Below are 23,129 nucleotides of genomic sequence, written 5' to 3'. Positions count from 1 at the left end.
TTAAATTATAGCAGTCAGAAGTTAATGTATCTCTGCTCGGTATTGTCAGTGGCAAACCCAAGCCCATTAATTTCCCCCTCGGTGTTTGTTTGAGAAATCATCCCCTGTCAGCTGCTGCTGGTGAACTTGTCTCCTCGCCGCATTCCTAGACATGCTCTCTGTCTCCCAGCGAGGGTCCTATCCCTGCAGGAGATAAGATACAACCGGTATTCACTAGGAGGTGTCAACGGGCTGCTTTATGACACATGATGGGCGATAAGGGCCGCGGAGAGGTGCTGATGTGGCCACATTAGTTAATGAGGTCATAGCCCAAGTTGCTGCCCCACTGATAACCTGCAAATCCAAATAATGCCGAGATAGCAGCGGGGCGCTCGGTCTGTCCCCGTGTCCTCTTGCTGTCCGTCACACCCGAGCTCCCGGTCTCACGAAATGAGGATGCTTCCCGAGGAGCAAGGCTCGTCCTCGCCGCTCCCAGGGCTGCTCCCGGCCGTGGGGAGGCCGCGGGACCCGGGGTGGTGGTGCTGGGGCTCGGCAGGGCCCCTTCCCATCTACCGAGAGCACCTCTATGCCGAATCAGCAGTAATAATAATGAAAAATGCTAGGAATTTGGGAATCTGTGAAATCTGCTGGTTTTCCCCTTTTTTCTCGTCATAAACAAGCCGAGACCTGGCAACGTCTCGTGGTGCTGGCAGTGAACTCTCTGTCCTTCCCTGCTTAGAAGCTCAGGTCTAATTTATTTAATTATTGGAGCACACTTTCAAAGTGCTCCGTGCCTCCTCTTTTGTGTCTCAGGTTCAGATGTATTTTTAGCGCTTGTTACTGAACTGGTTCTGTGCATTGGAGAAGAATTAATTATTGTTTTGGGTTTGTTGTTATTCAGACACTCGGAAAAAAAAAGAGGATTTTCAGACTTTGAACACCTCAGGGGCTTTGTTATATGCCGTTTGTGTGTCGTTGGGCTTTTAATGATGATTTGGTTTCTAATGCAAGTTCAGCACTGCTGGAAGGTGGCGGCCCCAGCACACGAAGCCAGCCCCGAGCGTGGCAGGAGCTCGCCCTCGCCCTCCTCAGGTGGCAGAGGCTGGCTCGGGGACCTCGTCTTCCTCCAGGCGCTGCTGAGGTCGCTTTTCTTTCCAGCAAAGAAAAGTTAGGGATTCCTCCAAGCTGTTGGTGAACCTCGGTGGCGTTGCTAGAAGCAACGTTTGTCCATTGATGGATGTGCAATCCCTCTTATCAGATCTTCTGATTAGGCTTTGGTTGGATGCTCCGAACTGTATGGATTCATGAAGGCAGCTGATCAGATGTGTCGAAGCTCAGCTGTGTTCCTTTGAGTTTTTGTTCCATAGTTGGGTGACAGCTAAAAAATATTTATTTTTTCATTGGCCATTGAATGCCATGCGCTTTTCCAAGAGTTGAGTGCAGATTCGTGCATAGTGCTTGTGATTAGAAGTTGGTGTTGTAAAATGTCAAATTGGAAAACTGGAGACTGATGTAAAAAAAATGCATAGGGAGAAACCAGTAAAAATGATTGGAAAATTAAAGAAAACACATTTCCAGTGTTCACCAAATTGTTATTTTTACTTTGTTTTCCCCATGTGCCTGAACACGGAACAGTGGGCGCATCTCACAGGCATTAAAAGAGGGAGGAATCCAGGTGGCAGTGCCCGTGGCGTGGTGTGGGGCTGCTGGGCCGGGCCAGGAAGGTGGCAGGAGCCTCTGGGGAAAAGCTCGCCCAAGGGGACCACCAATTCCTTGGGGTTCAGCCGTGCTCAGAGCTCACACCTCGCTCCTGGGGCCTCCAGCCCTGGGGCCTTCCTCTGGGTGGCTCGAGGTCTCCGACTCCTCTCCTCGGACAGCTCCGACACGTCCCTGCAGGGCCCGCAGCCATACCAAGCATCAGCGTCACCTGCTCTGCTGCTGGGCTGTGGTTTTTGCTGTTAGACCATAAGTAATTCTCACCTTCAGCTCTTTGGTGTTTTCGTGTGCAGCCTCCTGACCGTACCTGCTTCGGCTTCGCGAAGAGGTTTTGTATTTAGGTGACTTTTTGGGCACGGATTTTATAAAAACCTCTCCCAGCTCCGCTGCTGGTTGGAGTGTGCGTGAAGCCGTGCTCTCGGCACCTCTGCTCTATCAGTCTATTCATTCTCTCTTTTTTTTTATCTCGCTCTTCCTCCCGCCATGGGCCCAGCCTCTGTGATTAAGTCTGCAGCTCTCCTGCTGTTTTTAATAGGCCTGTAGACCTGACCATCTGATGAGAACCAAACTGCACAGCGTGCTCCTGAATACTTTCACTGGAATCTCCTAATGCAGGGTATTAATCATGACTGTCAAACCATTCAGGCCCTAAATATGTCCACCCAGTATAAAATCATACTAAACGGGGGGGAAGGACTTGGCCCGTATTAAAACCAGGCATCAGACGGTCCCCGACTTCCCAGGCGCGATGGCCCGGGGCACTGTCCGCTTGGACAAACAAGGGCATATTCAGAAGGGGCTGGTGGTGCCTGACAGTCATAAAAGTTTGAGAAAATAAGCATAATGAGTTAAAGGAAATGCAGAAAGGCGTGGCTTCCTCCTCCTTTACCAACACGTATTCCTGCGAAATAGTTTGCTGGGGTATGTAGTTCAGATGCATCTGCCTCGGTGATCTTAATAAACATTTGGTTGGGTCTTCTGCTGCTGCAATTAAAAAGCAAGAAGTGCCAGGCCAGCCGCGGTCGTACTGAGTTGTGCACACAGAGCTCGGGGATTTCTTGCTCCAGTGTATCCCTTGAGTTTGATCCTGGGAAGCGCAGAGCCCAGCGTGGCAGTAAAGCATGGGGTTGCTTGACAAGACACGAGAAAGGTAAGGCTGCTTCTCTGTTAGCCATGAATTAGACGTGCATGTTTTAAACTGTGCTTGTTCTTGATGTTTCTAAGCTGCCAGGGAATGCAACCCCTAATACGAGAACGCACCTTCCTCCTCCCCCCCCCAAAAAAGGCTGTTTCTAATTCTCTGCAGTAAGAATGCCTTTATTCTTTGGAGTCGGCAATAAAACTTAATCGAGTGTAAAATAAAAGTTACATAAGGTGAGTGGTAAAATTTTACTGTTCCCAATGCTGGATTTATTGGAGCCTCCTCTCGGCGCTGGGAGCCACGCGCCTCCTGCCCAGGAAGGCCCCGCGCTGCGGCATGGCCCGGGGACCCTCGGCAGCCTGCGGTGCTCCCAGGGCCAGGAGGACCCTCTGCTCATCCCGGGGACCCTCTGCTCATCCCGGTAAGGCCTCTGCTCCCTGCGTGCTTCGACTGGCAGAGGTAGTGGGAGAGGTGGCAGGGGTGAGCCCAGCTGGTCCCGGTGCGAGCAGCCGCTGGCAGCGCTCCTGCAGCCCGCACGGATCCTGCCAGGCCAAGCCGGGCTGCAGCAGCCAAGCGAGCGTCCTGCTCGGGGCTCCCTGCCCTCTGCCCAGCTGCCTTTCACTTGCCCTGCACACGGGGCTCGGGTCTTTGCTCGCCTTCCTCTTGCCTTGCTCTGTGCCTGGCGTAAGAATGCACAGAGCCAGTAAGAATAAAACATCTGGGCATGCTGCTGTGCGCAAAGTAAGGCAGGTGGCTTCCCTTCGTGCCTGTCGCTGGCTGCATTCATTTGGTGGAATGGCTACCAGGGTAACGTGGCCCTGACCAGTTTCACTTGCACACTTAGTGGGCTGATTTAATGTTCTTTTTCCCATTCTGTTGTGTCTTTGATAAATATGGCTTAAAATATCAGGCTATTTGGCACTTCTGGAAATACAGCAAAGTTTGTCTTTATTTAATTGCTTTTGCATTTGTTCCTCTAAAACCCGATGGAAGCAGCAATGAGAAATAAGGCAGCCGATCCTTGCGAGAACAGTAACAATGCAGCGTTTCCTACCCTGGCTTGTAGTTCATATTTCCCATGCTGTGAAAGAAAAATCCTCCTCGAACTGCGGAGCAGTGGGTTTGTTGTCATTGCTCTTGGCAGGAAGGCCTCCAACTGCCAACTGTGTTAGATGCTTGGAGTCTAGACTAGGATGTAGCAACCAGGCGCGTCTCAGCTGGGTTTGGCTTTGGAAATGAAGCAGGGAGCCCAGAAACGGGGCCGGAGGGCAGTGCTCAGGGCGAGAACCTCTCAGCTCTCCCGGAGAAGATGCGGTCTGCTTGAGTGTCTGAGACAGCCCAGCCGCCAGAGCAAGGAATTTACGGAGGAAATCAGAGGAGCATCAGCCCTGCCTTTCCCCATCACCTCCCAGTGATATCGCCAAGAGCCAGGGCAAGGCACGTGGTGGCCATGGTGGCCCAGAAGCTGGGCTGTGGGGTTTGGGCGCTCCTGGGCACAGCTCGGGTAGCCGTGCCTGCAGTGGTGGTCGGCTTTCAGTCCCCCGTGGGACAGAGCAGCCGGTGAGCAGTGCGCAGCCAATTCCTGCACGGGAGCGGCCGGAGCCTGCCCTGCAGCACGGGTGGCTGCAGGGACATAGGAAGAGGCCAGCCAAGGCTGCACGCCTTCCCTGGCTGTACAGCACAGGGCAGCAGGAGCTTTGGGCATCTCTCACTGTGTGCTTCCCAGGGGTGGTTTCTGGTGCACTTTGCTGGGAATTGCCGCAGCACAGTGGGTATGAGGAAGGGCCCCGTGTTGTCAGATGTCGCGTTTGTACCCATTGCTTTGGGCTCACTGCGTGACCTCGGCACTCAGCCCCCCGCAGAGCTCCAGGTCGGGCTCCTGGCAGCCCCAGTGCTCTGGCAAGAGCTTGGTGTGGCACTGCACACCTCCCCAGCACGTCTCTGCCCTGCGCTGCAGCACCAGGCTCCGCTCTCGGTGCTCTCCAGACCCTTCTAAGGGCTCGCAGGTTTGCGTTGCTCCAGCATTTTAAGAAAAGCAAACGGTGCCCCTGATGAGGGGAACCAGGCGGGGTTCATGCAAAACAAAACCTTGCTATATTTGTGCGATTGTTCGAGCGGTTACGGGAGATAATTTGACCTTACAAAAGGGAATTATATATGATTTTGCCTTATTTCTTTCTTCTGCAAACTGACTTACGGCATGCGCGATGATTCATGCCAAGAGAGCAGAGAGGATATCGCACAATTCCAACCGCTTCGAAGGAAATGGACTCTTGGTGCCCTGAATAAAATAGAAAATTGTTAATAGCTGAAAAATGGCCAAATGTTCCCTTCTGAAAAGTCATTGTGGAACAATTAGAGCCACTAATGCTAATACTGCTGGCTTACGCTTTCTTTTAGCGAAGGTGAAGGGGGAGGGAAAAAAAATGCCAAATGCAGCCTTTAGAAAATAGAGAATTATTATTTTTCAGGATGAAAAGATCGGTGGCACACATTGCACACATGCCAGGACGGAACATTTCCATCACACGCCCCCACGTACACGCACACGTGTGAAGGGCGACGCTGTGCCAGCCGTGCCGGCGTGCACTGGTACCTGCTGAAACCCGCGTGGGTGCTTGCTCCAGCCTCGCGTCTCTTTAGCAGCGTTTTATTGATCCTGTCTGGCTCTCTTAGGGGCATAACACATGTATATTAGAGGCCATTTATTCCTGATGTATCTGTACTCGTGAAACATGTTTCTATAACTGTATTATTAGTTTTGTCCAGCCTACAGGAAAAAGTGATACCGTAGCTGGCATCCCAGTGTTAGGTCATATTAAAACCATCTGTAACAAATCTTTATTTGCAGTTACTTTAGAGTTCAAATTTCAGCTTCTACTCCACCTGTCATCAGTGTTTATCCTCATAAACTTTCACAGCTTCTTTTATGCTGTTTCTTTTTTTAGTTCTGAGAGACCTTTTCAGCATTTTTGGCAATCTTGCGCTTAACTTTGCTTAGCAGAATTTCCCTCCTTTTGATTCAGAAAATACATAGGTTTAATACATCTAGAGTATTTTTAGGAGAAGAAAATGATTTTTAATGTGATTTCCAAGAACAGCACTGTCGTGACTGTGATCTCCATGTGGACTTTGGCGTAGGAGAATAAAATGCTGAGGGAGGCTGTCTGCGAGCTGTTGCAGCAGAAGGACGCCGTTGTTTTGGTGGGAATCAATAATTCTGCTCCCTCTCCGAGCGGCTGTGCAGAGGGGATGCTGACATGATAACCGTGTGCTCGTTCGGACCTTTTGGCTTGCTGATTAAGATCATAGCCAAGATTATGAAGGGTGTTGTCAATTCAGCACGTAGCATGGATTTTAGAGTACCGCCACATCCGAATTTATCAAGAAAAAGGCTTCAATCTCTTGAATGCACACATCAAAAAAGCCTTTGCTTGGCATCGTCCAGTACAATCTCTAAAGCTGGGCACAGCTCTGAAACATCAAATGCAAAACCTGAGTTGTGTCTGTGGCTTCAGAGTGTGGCTCACCACGGAGGAGGTCTGCTCCAGCAACTGCTGGGTCTGTAGGAACCTCTGTGGGCTGGGCTCACGTGCTGGAAGAGAAAGGTTTTAAAACCTTTTTTTTTTCTAATTTATGTTTTTTAATCAACCTACTTGGTCTTCCAAGCAGAACCATTTGTTGATGCTGAACATTTCTGATGTAGTTTATGTTGTCAGATTGCTGTGGTGAGCAAAGATGGGCATGCCAAGGAAAACAGACGTTCTGCTGCATGGGAAGAGCTGCGGTTCCAATAATTCTCTATAAAGTGTGTTTTCCACTGTGATATCTGCTGTTGTTCTTTCAAGTGGGATCTGGGGAGCAGTTAATAAGCACATGTTTTCTCTCAGCGATTCCAGAGCTGCCCAGAGAAGTAGGGCCAGTAACTGAGGTTCCTGCATCAGCGCGGTACGGTCTCGGAGGAAATAGGACACCCTCCCCACTGCTGGCGGCCTTGCCAGGTTCTCAGTGGTGCTGTAAACACGCTGTGAATCCAGTGACTGATCTGAGGATCCTACAAGATCATAACAAATGAATGAACCCTTGGAAAGAAAGCAAAACAAAAGTCTAGAGAAAATTGCACTTGAAATAGCCGATGATCGCAGCCATTGAGATGCTCGTTATGCACACTTGTGTAAATAATTTGTCACGTTGACACGTTGCAGCCAAAGGAAGAGGACCTTGCTCAGGCTCCTCATAATTTGGGTCTGCCCCGTGCTCGGAGTGAGTGTCCTGGTCCTTTCTTCCTCTCTCCTGGTCTTTTCCTCCTCCGTCTCTTATTTCTGTGATGCAGAGGACGCATGAGTCTCGAGGTGATGGGGAAGTCTTTTGGGATTTCACCCCAGCTGCCACAGGAGCAGTGCATTTTCCACCTTGGGACATGTCGTTTTTTCTCACGCATAGCTGCATTTGATCTTGTCATTATTTTTTGTGATGCTTTCTGCCTCGTATCCCATGATTATGGCTCCTAAGCACTCAGAATGTCCAAATTCAGCTGACAATCTCCTCATCTTTTTAGATGGTTGGCATAGCAGTACCTCATCCTCAGGCCAAACAGAAACTTGTTTTTGTTGGACTTGCTGTTTAATATGAGCAAAAGGAAGCAGAAGACCAGGTTGTTAAAGAAACCACTGGGTAAATAGTGCATAGCTGAGCTCAACAGTGTGTGCAGAGCTATTTGCGGAGATAAGAGCCTTCCAAAAATTTGACATGAGAGCAGTGGGGTTCAGAACACAGAGCAGACAGGTTGTTCGCACGGCGTGCAGTGCTCCGCAGCTCGATACCAGAAATACCATTTGCATCGTAAGAAACCCTATACAGGTGTCCTTTGTCTCAACTGCCCTGCTACGTGCTGGGCACGGAGGGAAGACCAAACACTGGATGGGAAGCGAGGCTAGTCAGTGCACGCGTGCATATTTTAGAAGAACGTGAAGATGTGAACAGGTCTGGGTGGTGGTTGACATGCCTGCCGCAGGTGGTGCAGGTTTTGATCGCTTAGCTTCATTTGCAGGGTGCCTGTCAGGGTCTTTGTGTCTCCAGTGGGAGACAAAACTGGCAAAACAAAGAAACTGCAAGATGTTTAAGATGTAAATTAACTATTCTGTATTTAAATGGACTTCTGCGCAACTTATAAAAGCCTAACAGCTTCTAAGAAGCCTGGCTCCTCGGTGCGTTTCTGGGTGCCACCCGGAGGGAGGGAGCTCGGGCTCAGGACAGCAGCAGGGCCCTGCGGACCCCAGCAGAGGAGCTGTGCTCCTGGCCCCACGTCCCCGCTTGGTTCCCCGCCAGGCTCGGTACCGACAGCCGTGTTTGGGGGGTTTGAGCAGAGCTCCGGAGCCTCTTCTGTCACCACTCCATCTGTGCTGGCTTTCTGTTGGCTTGCTTCTGCCTGAGCGTGTAAGTACACACAGGGACACGCGTGTGTGTCGCTGCCGTCGTTGTTCTTGGGGGATTTGGTTTCTTTTTTAATGATCCCATTCGGGGTGAGAGCAGGGAGGCAGGGGAGCTGCCACGGCCATAAAGCGGGCAGAAAACAAGCTTCATCTTTATAGCACAGAAGAGCACATTATGGATGTTTTTAATCTCTTTGACCTCGTGGCGGAGAAGGAGGGAAGTGAAGAAATTGTGACAAACCCCAGCCCTTTAATGCCAGGTTTGTTACTGCTCGGAGTGCCCTAAGGGTTAATGTAACAGTTTTAAGTCCTTCAATCACACCCACCCCCACCTACAGAACACTTCCAAATAATCCCTTTATAATAGACCCTTTTCCACAGATTGTATCTAACCCATGCATTAATGGGGCCCGTTGGTGTCAAGCATTTCAACAAATACGGGCCAGCAGCCTGCTCGGGGAGCCCCTCTTTCTGGCTCCATACGTTAATGATCTTTTGCCCCTCTGACTTAGCTCCCCTGCTGCAGGGACAAAATTAAACTACTGCGGATGGCAAAATAGTTATTTGCTGCCCAGGCAATTACATACTTCCAAAACTCTCCATCGCGGAAGGCCAGATGGACTTTATAGAAACCAGACCCAGGCCGCAGTTTTAATTATCATAGTCCTGTCAGAAATGAGTGAAATTCTGAATGACCGCATGAAACGAACCAAAAGCCTTACACATGGATTTTTTCCTCAATAAAATTTTATGGCTTCTTAAAGAAACAGCATTCATATATTTTACGAGGCCTAATCATTCACTAATGCCTATATTAGTGCACCTGTGGCACTCGGCCCCATGGAAATTGCAGCGCTGGGCCCGGCTCCGTCCTTGTGCGTGTTATTGCAAACCCCTTGTCAGGAAGGCAGCACATGCTCCAGGGAGAAGCCGGGCTCGTTTCTGTTAGCCAGCAGTCGGTGTAATAAGGCAGAGAGATTTATGGACATTTATCTGCTGAAAATTTCGTTTCATCGCGTGAATAAGGCTTGCAGAAATGAAACGACGCTCCGTAAGAGGAGCATTTTTAACGTTCATCGCGGGGCAGGGCAGTTATTTGGAGGGGTTGGACACGTCGTGTTCCTGTGCTGATTCAGTATGAGGAAGGATTTCCCTGGAATATTTTCTCCTGAATCCTTCCCTGTGAACACTCTCCCCTCTCCTCACAGCATTTGCCCTGTAAGTGCCCGGGAGCTGCGTGTGGTGGTCCCAGAGGTGACCAGGGCACCGGTGCTGTCCTGTGCTATGTCCTGAGGGATCCCGTGCCCTAAATGTAATGGCTCAGGATTGTCCCCCATTGGTAATGAGTCTGGGTCCTGTGAAAGCCCTAGTTTAATCGGTTCTTGTTCGTTCAAAGCAGGTGGCCCAGCTGATGGATTTACCTCACTGTGTTTCATCACAGCCAGCACAGGATCTCCAGGGTGTTTGGGGCAGATACTTCTCTAACCTCATCTTCACAAAGCTTCCACAGTCTCTGCAGCTGCTCTTTCCTTTCCGTATCACTCTCTTGGCCGTCAGATGGTGCCTAACACCTGAACTGGAGCCTGTGACCAACTCCCAGCACCCAGTCCTAAGGCCGGACAACTCCGGATCCTTCCAGCTGTCATTGTGCACCACGTTTCTAGTCCTCAGCGTGTTCCCACAGCTCCGTGCAGGGCTGTCACTGTTTGCCTGCCTCTCTCTTGGTGTGTGCTGCCCATCCCAGGCCGTCCCAGCCCTGCCGTGTGTCTCCCAAGGGCCGTGATGAGTTTGCACGCCCCGATCGCGGAGCAGCCCTGCAGTGCCCACTGCCGAGCCCAGGGGAGGATGAGCAGGTTGGAGCTAGCTGGCAGCAGAGGGAAGGTGGCCCGGAGGAATGCATCTCATCTGGTCCTTAAAGTCAAATTTGCTAATGAGGTCCACTTCAGCAACGTGCTGACAGCCGCAGAACATACTGGGTGTGTTAGCCGCAGCGCGGCTGGAATGAAGTCAGCTTTCTCTCCCTATGCTTTCTCATTACTTCATGCGCTTGGCAGCTGCTAACAGACTGGACGGGCTTAGCCAAAATAAGACCCGATGTAGAAACATGGAAAAGACTATTTAGTGTTTCCAACCGGTCGTGCCGGGGGGCGGCGGGGCTGCCCCGTGCGGATGCTCTGCCCGCGGTGCCGCCAGGTGGGGGCTGAGCCCTCCGCCGCGTCCTGCCGGGGGGACAAGTGTCCTCTGATGGAGCCGGCCGCTTCCAGGGGGGGCTGGGAGGAAACTGAGAGTATTTGGATAAACTCAGCGGCCCTTCGGACTAGAAAAGGACTTTTGTTCGCGTAAAGAAAAAGGCTGTTACATTACCATAGGATAACTGGACCCCGGCCAGTAAAAACTGCGCTTGAAGTATAAAGACTGATCGGGAGTGTCAGACGAAGGATCTTTTCCTTGAGGTCAGGTATTTATTTTTATTGATTAGAACGTGAGATCTACATCTATGGCACGGCCTGGCCCGGAGCACGGTCTCTGTGGAGGATTGTCCATCCACCAAGGGCGCGTTGTGCCCGGCTCTGCAGCTCCCTCCTTGTTGCTGTGCCTCCGGCTTCTTTGCGCGGTCACTGCCCGGCCACAGGTGCCCGGCACGGCGCTGCCGAGCTTGGTGACATCCCCAGAGGCATTTCCAAGCACGTTGGTGGCTGCTGATGGGCTCCTTTCTGCCCGAGAACCATGCCAGGGGTGGGGAGCTCAGTGGTGCCCGCTGGCTGTCCCCAGCATGGGATGGTTGAAGCCCCATCCCATTGGGAAGCTCCCTTGGGAAGGAGCAGATCCAGGAGCACTGGGGGGCACCTTCAGAGCATCGTGCTCCCTGCCGTCCCCGAGCAGAGGGTGAGGCTCGTGTGCCTGTCCTGGTTGCTCTTCTGAAGCTCTCGCGATGCAGCGGAGCGGTTTGGGGCAGAAGAGGTGGCTTTGTTAATCCAAACAGAGTGAAAGAGAAGAACTGAGAGCTGAGAAACACCCTCGAGGGTTCCAGCCAACAGATTATTGGGTCCATGCTCCTGCTTAGGTCTTTTTTATGATAATATGATACGCTTCGGTATAAAATATAAAAGACATATTTGGTTCAAATGTTTTCCTAGGATTTATTTGTATCTAACCACTTATGAAAGTTTTACTGACTTTAAAGAACAGATTTGCTCACCACCCATAAACCACGTCTTTCTGCTTTAATTAAACCATTTTTGTCCATGAGGTTTTATTCACACACTGACAGCACCAATATAAATACATCTCTGCCAGAGTAATTAATAAAAGTAGGCAGCGCAAGGGAGAAAAGCATGTGTGTCGTATCATCCTGGTAGGCTCTACCGTTGTATAGCTCTTCCAAAAAAGTTAAGAACAGCCCCGATTAAAATGTTACACGGCTTATGTGTGTTCAGATTTAATTTGGTATAATTGAATTTATGTTCATCCTTGGAGAACTCACGGGGCTGCCAGATAGAGACAGAAATCACTTAGACCGTGGAAATACTGCACTATTAGATTTTTTTTAAGGCTGCAGGATTAGGTCTTAATAAACTGTTTCAACAGCATTTCAAGGCTTGGGTAGTGGCTTGGACTGACTGTGTGGGTATTTGCAAAGGGAATGAAGACAATTCTTGTTTTCACCATATGTTTTAATGGTTTTATGTGTTAAAGAACGGCTTGGAAATGTGACACGGTGCTTCCTACTTAGCATTACATTAGTAATTTTTATTACATTTTGAAGGAGTTTTTGCAGCCTACATTCTATGATCTATACTTTATACCTTCAGAATAAGAAGCTGCCTCAAAAAAATGTCTCCATCTGTTAATGAGGAAGACTTTCAGGTTACTTTCATGTGGATTTCTAATACCTGAAGTCTTTGAAATGGTTTCCCAACAGCATTTCACTGGAGGAAAGGTGTTTGTTTTGGAAAGAAGGAGAAACCATCCTCACATTCAGAGTGACTGAGAGCTGACTTGAGAAAGCAATGTCCTGTTCTGTCCCACCCATCCCATTAACAAAAATCCTCTTTTTGCAGGCATTTAGCCTTGTGTCCTGTCTCGTGTTTGACTGACACGAGTGGGATTTTTTTGCAAGCATTTTGGGGAGGTGCTCACGTGCTGCAGTGATAGTGGCGATGCCGAAACCCCAATACCAAGCAAACCCTGTAGAAGGAGCAAACATTTTCCTGCTTAGCAGGTGGGCAGGAGTGGCCCAGGTAGGATGTGGGATCCTTTTCCTGAGGGTGCTGATGCAGTCCTTTATTCCTACAGCAGAGGCGTGTTCCCGTGCTGTATGGGGCCTTTTGGTGAGCAGATGCCTGATGCTTGCCATCCTCAGCTCTGTCTTCTGGATTGCCCTCTGACTTGCTGGTAGTTGAGAAAATCCCTGTACAAGGTTGATACCAGTCTTTTTTTTTTTTTCTCTTCCTATTTGGATTTAAATATTTGGCTCCCTTTAAAGCCAGCAGAAATCTTTTCCTGTTGGGTTGGAGGCCAGATCAATGTGCACAATGTTGGCTTTAGTTGTGCAGCCGTGCCTCTAAGAGTTGTGAAAATCGTCCGCAGAAGATCAGCGATTCTGTGTGAGGGTACCTGAACCTCCCTAACGCAAACCTGCCGTGCTCAGGCACTGCCAGATACGTGCTGTGTCAGACGTGCTTTGTTTTGAGACCCTCCATCAGAGAACCAGATGTGCTGGGATCACCCGAGTAAAACAACCCGAGCGGAGGCACCCGCGCACCTTGCGCAGGGCAGCGCCATGCCTCCAGCCTCGCATCGCCCTGCCCCGCTGTGTGCTGACAGAGCTGGCCTCAGGTCCGGGCTGGGGGTTTTGAAACGGAGCTGCTCAGCGTATCCAAAGGGCAGATTTATCATTAGGATAAATTCCCTGGAAGACAGCGTTTCATAAGTCGGTGAATTGGCTCGGGGTAAAGTTCATCCGGGCGGCACTTGGGACTGCGCAATTGACCCTTGTGCATCCTCGTAACGAGGGTTCGGGTTCGTGGTGGCAGACAGGATACATGTCCTGGTCTGGCTGCAGCTGCGGGGAGGGCTGGTCACCGAGATTTAGTGGGAAATAATTGGATCAGCCCCTTGGTGTTGTCACTTTGGAAGGAGCAACAAGTTGGGGCCTGGAGGATTCTAGAGCTTGCTTGAAGAAAAAGAACAGATTTCCATGATTTTGTGAGAGAGGGTAACAGCAAACTTCCCTGAAGGATGCAATGCCAAAAGGAAGGCAGCGAGCATTGGGGCGAGCCCGGGCTGTGCCAGGAGCCCAGCAGGGACAGGCGGAAGGGGGGGACAGGACCGGGCTGTGGCAGCTCCAGCCCAGCCTCCTGGCTTGTGCAGCCCCATTACAAGGGCACACATCCCGAAATACTGGGGTGGCACAGACCAGCCCCAGTGCCCCTGAGCCCCAATGCCCTTGTCTTCGTGCACTTAAGGTTTACCTGAGCAGGCTTCGGAGCCTCTGCTGGCTGCCAGACTGCAAAGGGAGTGGGGATGCTCTTGGTCCTGAGCTTAATGAGAAACGAGCACCCCAGAATCCGGCTACAGCTCGAGTCCTGTGTCAGAGGGCAGGATCACCCTGCTCAGCGCGTCAATTCGAAGGGAAATGGCTTGGCTCATTTTGTTTATGTGCATCTGCTGAGTGAGGTGATGCTGACTCGCAGGCAGCTGCCACAGGGCTGCTCCCTCCTGTAGGAGACCTTTGATATCTTCAGGCAGGAAGGGGCTCCAAAACCATTTTTTTTTCTGGTGCGGAAACAGCTCACTTGGTGCAAAGATGTCGAGCCCTGGTGTCCCAGGTTCTCCTTCTGGTGACGCTGGTGTTACAGACGAGCTGTGCGTAAGAGTTATGAGGGGAAGAAGCTCTCCGGTAAGATGCTGAGCACATGAACGATCTCATCTCCCCCGGGAGCCGAGCCGGCCCACGAGCAGATGCTCTAGCAGCGCTCTGAGATTCTCCTTCCCCACCTTGCTTGTGCAATTCAACAAACGCTCCTGCTGCCCACGCTGCAGGGCAGAGAGACGGGATAATATCCTGGCTGCTTCCCTGCTCGGTGCGCTGAGCGCAGAGCACCTCGTGGCTTCGTGCAGGGCTGTCCCCGTGCCCTCGGTGTAAATCAGCGGCAGGGTGCGTGCAGGATGGTGCTCAGCGGGGCCAGAGCCCCCCGAGCTGCTGTGGGACGGGTGCGGGGGCTGCAGCGCCTCGATTTTGCACCCTCTTTTGGTAACATTTTCGGTAAATATCGGCTCTGAAGAAATCACATGTTTGGGCTTGGCGAGAGGTGAGCGGCGCGGTGTTACTGCATCAAGAGGAAATTTCTCGTTGGCTCGGCCCGAGATGGCCGCTTTGTTTGCCGAGCCCTTTCAGCAGGGCTCTGCTGTTCCTGTTTTTGATCAGCTGCGTTCAGGAGGGAAGCCTATAATATCCTTTCATTCTTTCGCTCAGTGCCAGCCCCGGTTCACAAACTCATCTATTTCACACCTTCTAAAGAGCACGAGAACAGTCTGCAAAGCAGCTGCCTTGCTCATTTCTGATCAGAAAGGCTCCGAGGGCTGCGCTTCCTCGCGCGATTGTGGCACCTCTGGGGGGGTTTCCTGTGTAAATGAAACCTCGCTGCAGCTGCGCTCACGGCAGCCGGGGGACGGGAGGGCTTCGCTCTGGGTCTTTGCTTTTAAAATCTCTGCTCGGAACGTGTAAGGTCACGGCCAAAGCGCTGGTAATGTGCACCCTTTTGGCCCGTAAATTCAGGGCATTTAAAGCTAACATGCGAACAGGAATGCGCTTCCAGATGAGTATTCCTGGGCTGCCCGGCTGCCGCTGCACGCGATGATGTGAGATGGGAGGGAGGATAATGACCCTCTGCACCGGGTACGTTGCTGCTGGTAAATCTGGGCGTTGGTCTCATTTAATATTTAAACATCTTAGTGTAGAAGTCGGGAAGAAGCAGGTGAGAGCCCCCAGGACGGTGTTGCTCCGTGTGGGCCTTCCCGTGCCAGGTCCTTCAGGGGACTTCGGGGCTGTGTGGAGGCTGGTGAGCTGTGCCTGGTGTTAGCAGTATGAATGGGCACTTGAAGGCTCTGCTACTTTTTTGGCCAGCGTGTAAAATGCGGCAAATGGTTTTGGCACCCGGCGCCTTCAGTAAATCACTCTGAAGAGGCCTGCATGTTAGTGGTGTTCCACAGCTCCCTTCCCAAAACATTATTAAAATAAAGTCGCAGTAATGAGGAATGATTTAAAACAAGTGGCAGGAACCCCCGCGCACACCGGCCCAGCCAGGCACCGGCACACACCTGAAGAAGCCGACCAGGAGCTGTTCCTAAGGCAGCTGCCTTCCCTTTTGGGAACGAGCGAGGGGAAGGAGCCTGTGTCTCTGGTTTGGTTTCCGATGTGGCGCACGGCTTGGCACTTCCAGCCGTCAGCGTGCAGCCCCCGCTCCTGGAAGCGGTGATGAGGATGGGACCTGAGGATGTGCAGGGTTCGCCTCAGCTCCATCAGGAACGGGTCTGTAATTTCTGAAGACAAACGTTCAGTTGTGGCCCTCAGCAGCACCTCTGTGGGTGCCTCGACCAAAAGACCTGATGGAGCTGGCATCTCCGCCGTGCCACCACGCTCAGCCTGTGCACACTGGGCAGGCACCGAGGGGAGGTGACCTGGGCTGTGGTCTCACTTCCTACAGCACCTTGGCATTTCTTTGGCACCTCGCTCCAGGTGGGGCTGTCTGTAGGACATTCCCCATCTCCAAAAAGCACAGGCGCTTGGCCAAAAATGGCAACATCCCCCCAGGGTGTGCATCCCTGAGATGCCCACAGAGCAGCAGGGTTAAAAGGTGACATCCTACGGGTGCGTTCAGGGCGATGACAAACCAGCCGTGCTGCCTAGCGAGCCTCCTGGCATCGTCAGCCCCTCACCACGCCACGGGCAGAGGCGGCTGAGATTTTTCGGGTGTGACAGAGCAGGGTGCTGCTTCGGGAGGTGCACGAGGAAGCCTTTACGTGGCCGGTGGTGCAGTCAGTGGGGCTGTGGGAGTTGCTGGAAGGCAGCAAAGCTCACGTCACTGGGGTGCTGGGAGAGCAGGTGGGGGAGAGCCTGAGTGGCAAGGGGCCTCCTGGAGAAGCTGGGCTCAGGAATTGTTCCAGCCTTAACTCAGGTTCTGCTCGGCTTCTGGGCCGGCGTGTTGCTGCCAGCAGCGCTGCTCTGCTCCTCTTTGCCCGTGGCTAGTGGCCCCCCTGCCTTGCAGGGAGCCGTGTAGTGCCAGGTCTCCCTTCTCAAGCAGCTCCAGGCCACTCGTGCCCTTCGGCGCTTTGTCCCTCCACAGAAGCTGCGAGGTGCCGGCAAGCCGAGCCTCTTTCGGTGGAAATTCAGCGCTGCTTCTGCTCCCTCTTCCTAATTAAAGCAAAATTAAATGTCCTGGAAAGCCTCATCTGCCTGCGAGTAGTCTGCCTTTTGTTTATCAGATCCAGACTTCTCTCGATTTCCCATTTATTTTTATCTACCAAGCTTTTAGAACTTCATTAATATTTTTTTAAATGGGTCGAAATGAAGTAGAATACGAAAGTGTGATGTCTTGAGCTCTTTCTGCGGGGAGGAAAACTTCAAAGTTTTAGCGTGTATATATTACAAAGAACTGGAAATCCCTTTCTTGACTTGTGTGTACAATATCTGAGGCAACCCTGCGATTTGATTCAAGCATAATTTTTTACGGTTTACTGTTTAATTTAAATCAGTGTGGTATGAATTACGTTACTGGTGAAAAATGAGCTTTTGTTGAGATAAATGCTTGCCATCATCTTGAAAGTCTTCTTCTGTTTTGACATCTTTACTTGATGTTTCTCTGCGCGGGGACCCGGAGCTGTGCGAGCTCGGGGCTGGGGGCTGCGTGGAGGGGAGCGGGGCCAGCGGGGTGTCCTCGGCGTCCTGCGTGCTCAGCCTCGAGGCTCCCGGACCCCGCGGTGCCCCCGCTTTGTGGAGCACGAGATGCTTTCGTGGAGATCACACCCACGAGCACAGCGAGTACCAGCACCGCATCCCTGCTGTGGCTGCGGGGCTCCGTGCGTGCCGATCCGCGCTCAGCTGGGGCTCGGCTGCCCTCACCACTGCTGGCCGCAGCCCTGCACAGCCCGAGTCCTCCCGCAGAGCTGGCTGGCAGGTAGGAAATGCTCACTGGTGGTGCTGGGCTGGCTCCTACAGCAGCGGGTAGCCACGGGCAGGCCTTCTGGAGGCTCTGTGTAGTTCAGGTGTGCTCCCAAAATTCAGACGTGCAAAGGCCGTGCCACGATCCTGCCTCCTTGGCTTTGGAAATAGCACGGGGCGTTTGGGGGGAGCAGCCTTGTTCCGGGCCATCTCTCATGCTCTCTGTCCAGTCACCCTGCACGTGGCACCTTTGGGTGCTGGGGGGCCTCAGGGTGCTCCTTCCACGGGAGGAGATCCCAAAAGGTCCCTCTCCATCTCTGATGCCCGAGCGGCTCGGGCTCTTGACACCTGAGGATGCCGTAGTTCTCTGATCCTGTGGTCATTTAACAGCCCCACGAATCAAAATACAGGCTTTTAGGAGCAGTCTTTTCTCCAGTCCCCGCTCCCTTCCCACCAGTTTGCTCTGGCCGGGGAACTGGCCATGAGCTGGGCGCTGCGCAGCGTGGCTCCCGCGGGGCCGCTCCTGTGGCCCCAACCCGGCCGGGTTTGGCTCGGCTGCTGGTCCCATCAGTTCCCTGTGCTGTGACCTGGTTTTGTCTGACACGTTTCTCATTAACTCTTTGTCAAATCACCAGGAAGCCTGGTTAATTGCAGGCAGAGTGCTGAATTTATGAGTTCATCTAGGCTTCGTGTCTACACATTGACAGAGGTGTTTCTCTGGATGAAATCTTTTTCTCTTCATTTTGCAGCAAGAATGGACTTTCTGTTTCACTTACTTCTGAAAGTCATAAATCGTAGCGATCCCTCCCTCCTCTTTATTTGAAAGAAACACAACAAAACTTCATGGCAACAGTTTATTGCTCTAAATCAGCTTGTGGGTCATTAAAGCAAAAGGAAAAAAAAAAAGGAGGGGGGGGGAAATCTCCCTCTAACTCCTGCCAAATAAAATGCGTACATCAGCCAAACTGTCAAAGGCAGATCCTGCAACTATGGGATGAGAAGGTTTATTACACTTTCAGCTTCTGGGGAGGGATGTTATAGCAACAGGACGCTGGGTCACTGATGGCAAACTCATGGTTGCTTCGTTTCTTCATGCACACTAGGAATCCATTAAGCTAACTGACGACAGATCCCTAGGCATTCCAGTCCTACAGCACACCTCTGCGGAGGCCAAATGTTGGACTCTGCCCATTAAAACGTGAAAGAAACAACCCAACAGAGAGCCCACAAATTAGAGAAGCAGGAAACCTCAAATGATGTGCAAAAAAAATGGTTAATGTTCAAGAGAATTTTTCCATAACTTTTGCTTCATAACTCAGCATCTCTGATCTTAATAAATTACGAGACAGAGCCCCTGCAAGATCAATGAGCCCTTTGGATTCGAGTCCTGAAGCTGTTCAGCAGAAAGCAGATGAGGCTGCAGAGCGAGCCCTGGGCCATGACAACCATTTCCTCTTGGCTGGCTCGAGATGAGCCTGAACCACAGCCGCGGCCAGCGGTCGGCTCTGGGTCCAAGCTTCGTGTCTCTGCCGCGGGCCAGGCTGAAAACTTGTCATCCAAACCAGCATGAAGGTGCATTTGTTTGAAGCAAATCGACTGCAGAGGAGAGGGATGGGGGCTTCGGGGTGGGAAAAGAGACGGTGCTCCCTGGAAGGATAGCGAATGTCTCAGCAAAACGTCCTCGTGGCACCGCCACCAGCCGGGACGCGGAGCTGGGAATTCTTGGATGAAGACAAAAGAGCAGGGAGGTGCCTGGGTTCATAAATCCAGCGCACGCCCTGAGCTTGCCATCTGCAGCAGAGGGAAGGGGAAAAAGATGAACTTGGTTTGACACGGTCAATGAAAATAAAAAAAAAGGCGAGGAGAAACCCACAGCAAGGTGCGGGATGGCTGGGACGGGCTGGATGGATCAGGCTGAGCAGAGGGCAGCGAGGCACTGGAGGTGCTCCCGCACTGATGGAGCTGATGAGAGTGCCCACGGGCTGCAGTCCAGGTGAAAGCTGAGTTTTCCAGCAGATCGACGAGTGCATGTGTCTGTCTGTCCCAGACGGCCTGGAGATTAGCTCAGGGAAAAGGTGAGGCAGCCAAATGTGCTCCTGCCTCGAGTGCGGCTCTGGGGCCGTGATGCCACAGAGCAGGCTGTGGATGAGCACGATGGTAACGTGTGCTGTCCCCAAAGTGACCACAACACCGAGAGACAATGGGTTTGGGCATTAAAAATATTACCAATTGCTAATTTTAAATTTCTTTTCCTTACCCTTTCCTCATTCTCCCCCCTTTTTCTCTTTTTCCTCTTCTCTGATAATGTCTTTTAATGTCTGAGCCAAATTATCCCCCCGAGATGCCTCGGTACAACCTCGCTGATGTCAGAGCTGGGCTGAGCAAGCAGAAGTACAACCAACGCTTCAACGCCACCAGCTCCGACTCCTGCAAATTCCACGTGTGATTTTCTGGCTTTGTTTTGGTTTTCTGTAGCTTTTTTTTCCTATCCCTTTTCCTTTTGCAATTGGACTTCTTTGGAGCATCGGTTACCTCTCAGTGCTGCCGTGCTTCTAAAACACCCACGAATGAATCACCCTCGTGCAATCCAAACACAAGCCCTCAAACAGAAAATCTTTTTTTTTGTTACTGACGGTGACTTGCAAACAGCTGGTTTGAAGAATTTCGGCAGAGGAAATTTCTGATTTTCTTCTGGTCTAAACTGGAAGAAGATGTGGTAAAAGGTTTCGGTTTGTTTTTCTGGAGGTTTTTAAGGGCAGGGGAAAGAGGAGCTTAGGAAATTCTTTGTGTGGACACGTGTTTGACAGAGGTAAAATGACGTCATGGATAATATCTTGCAATTACTGTTGGTTTTTTTTAGTATTTTTAAAATTATGATGTACATTTCATATAGAACATCAAAAAAGTGTGTGCATGTGATCTTTATCTCGCTCGAGGTGTCAACCACAAAGAGCCGGACCGGCAGTGCTCGGAGCAGGTGCTTCCACCGCACCTGAGACAAAGCGTCCTTTTCTGCCAGCTTGACATTTTGTTGGACAGATACTGAAACATCCTGGAAAACTAACATGTAAGGGGTCGTGCAGGATCATGGGTACACAGGAAAAAATAAAAAAATAAAAAAAAAGGTTTAATCAGGCAGAGAAAGTCCCTTGAAAATTAGAAAGCTGGATAAAGCTGGATGTGGAAGACTGCCATGGTGTAGGGCTGTCTGCTGTTTTAGTTGCAATTGCAAAGTAAAGATGTGTTAGCATAAGTCCTAGGAAATTCACATGGAAAAAAAGAAAGCCTTTTCTTTCTGTACCTAAGGGGAGAGGAAAGCTTTTCTACCTATTGCACTGCGGTCAGCCAGCAAGTGGTAACTGACTGCTGCCAATGATCTGCCTCTTCTGCCTCTCCAACAGCCCTTTTGTTTTCCAGTTTTTGTTTTTCCATTTGTTTTTTACCCAAAGCAAGGAAGGCATGCCGCAGTGTCAGGGACGGCATCGTGCAAATTGCCTTCCAGTGACACCGCCGGGCCTCGGCTCGTGAGACTTTGTTTTATTTCCAGAGTACAGTGAGTGTGTGAGAAAAACAGGGGCTCGAGTTCTCAGGGTTTGTACGGACTCGTTCTTTCTCATTCTGATCTGTGAGATCTCACACCCCCAGTTTGGGTGCTAAAGCTCCACTCAGATGAAACCACAGAGTTTCAGGTGATTTTTAGCTAAGACAGGACCTCGCTCAGGCAGCTCTGGCAAGCCTTGTGCGGGGGCCTGCAAAGCAGCTGGTGAATGGGAGCTGAATTCTGCTTTTCTCCAGAGCTATCCGGAGTATCTGCACCTAAATAACTCCAGAATATGGAAGAGGGCACCTGAAACACATGGCTACAAACCAAAAGGGGATTTGCCATCTTGCTGACTGCTGCTGTACAGACTGATGGTGCCGGGGGTTATCTGGGTGCTGCCTGTCCCACTGGTCAAACCCAGAGGCCCTACACCCACGCTGGTTGATGGCTTCCAACCAGTGTCCGAACATGGACAGTTGGTCTTGGTTTTGCTGTCCAAACAATGTTTTCCAGCTTTCCCTGGGAGCTGTCACCCCTTCCCGGTGAGCTGTGTCCCTGCAGGTGCCCCCTGGCTGCCCACCACCCGTCGCTAATTTGGGGTCAGCAGGGCCAGGGCCAGGGCTTTAATCCTAGCAGCAGTCAGCAGCGTCAGCCAGCCTCCGTGTTCCTAGAGGGTCCCTGAGATAAAACAGAAGTTACTGTTATTGTAGCTTGAGTAAACTCGGTAGAGTTGTTCAACCCACGTTAGGAACGCTTTTCTTTTTTTCATTTTTTCTTACAAAGTCCAAACTGCCCTCACCAGCTTCCTCTGACGGTGCTGCCTTGTATCAGAGAGGAGAGCTACAAAGAACCAGGTACTGAGAGCCTCGCTAGGGCAGAGCAGGGGCTGTCCTGTGCCCTCGCTTCCCCTCGGAGTCACGAGAGAGTAAATTCAGCACGTGCAGGTGGCTCTCCTGGAAAGCGGAGGTCCCCGAACAAATACAGGCAGTTTTGAGGAAAGCACCTACGTAAAAATAAAAGCCAAACAGCAATGAAACACAGCTGTGAGAGCCCTCTGCACGGGGCGCACCCTCAGTTTGGATTTCTGTATGTTTAACGTTGGACAGAAATTCCAAACCTGGAACAAACCCATGGCACCGGGTGACATTTGGGGAAATGGTGAAAGATTTGTGCTTGCTGTCCAGGAGGTGTCCCTGACCCCTTCCTCTGCCCCAAAACCACCGAGGGAGCTGCAGGAGCAGCGGCTGCGTGTGTGCCATGCACGGGCACGAGGAGGGGCTGGCAGCCGCTGCCTGCCCTGACGGCAAAGCGGAACGAGGTGAAAGTGAAACCAGCAACTGAGAATTTGCTCACATAAACCCGAATTTGCTCATATAACTTTTACACGGCTGCCAGCAGGAAGCGTCTCGCGATGCAGCCGCTGCTTTCAGCGGGGAGCGCGCTTCCATCTGCAGCAGCTCCGCTCCAGCAGCGAGCCGGGGCACTGTGGCAAAGGACGTTGCCTCTGCAACTCCTCTTTTATTTATCCTGGAAGCTGAAATGTGAGGAATGAGCAAGGCAGGGCTTTCTGGAAGGGGAAAGATGATGTTTCGTGGCCAAGACAGTTGAATTAAAGCTAAACTCAATTGCCGCTTCTGCTGCTGTGTCCTGAGGAAGTCATCGAAGGCAAATTTGCCTGAAATGGCCACTGCTGGGGTGCACCCCAGAGAAACCTGTGCCAGGACTGAGGTGTTAAGTGAAGCACGGTATCACCCCCGAGCAGTACGGATGGAGGCAGACCTCGTAAGCGTGGGCTGAACACGAGGGATCGATGCCTGCGAGGCTTCGTGTGCGAGCCCAGCTCTGCAGCCTGAGCCCAGTGTGCACAGGGAGCTGGGCTGAAGAGCATGGGCAGCGTGGTACTGAAACCCCTCACACGGGGATAAAATAACCCTGGGCATTTTCTTCACTGTTAGCAAAGACAGGGGCCATCAATGCACCTGAATCTGCCAGGCCTGGCCGGTGAGCAGCAGCCTGAGTGTTCCCAGGCAGGGTAGGAATGAGGCTGAACACAGGGCTGTTCCTCCTACCAGTTCTGCCCCATCCAAACACTAATTCTGGGGGGAAATGCAGGATATCCCTGAAGATTCAGTGCCATGGTCTGAATTGGAAGCAATA

The 23,129-nt window shown here is 51.5% G+C and overlaps 1 protein-coding gene across 13 annotated transcripts in view; it reads left to right on the top strand.

The window, feature by feature from the left end:
* Positions 1-23,129, top strand: part of PRDM16 (PR/SET domain 16) — a 296,501-nt gene that overhangs the window by 221,641 nt on the left and 51,731 nt on the right. Inside the window, exon 1 of one of the 13 annotated variants that reach the window (XM_068658830.1) lies at positions 2,626-2,845. The exons of the other annotated variants lie outside the window; for them this stretch is intronic. The gene's annotated coding sequence lies outside the window, so the exon portion shown is untranslated. Of the gene's footprint in view, positions 1-2,625; positions 2,846-23,129 lie in introns of those variants that run through there. 13 annotated transcript variants of the gene reach the window in all.

The sequence above is a fragment of the Anas acuta genome, chromosome 22 (genome assembly GCF_963932015.1).
Source record: "Anas acuta chromosome 22, bAnaAcu1.1, whole genome shotgun sequence".
Lineage (NCBI taxonomy): Eukaryota > Metazoa > Chordata > Aves > Anseriformes > Anatidae > Anas > Anas acuta.
Note: the sequence above shows the minus strand (reverse complement) of the source record. Positions and strands in the feature narration are given on the sequence as shown.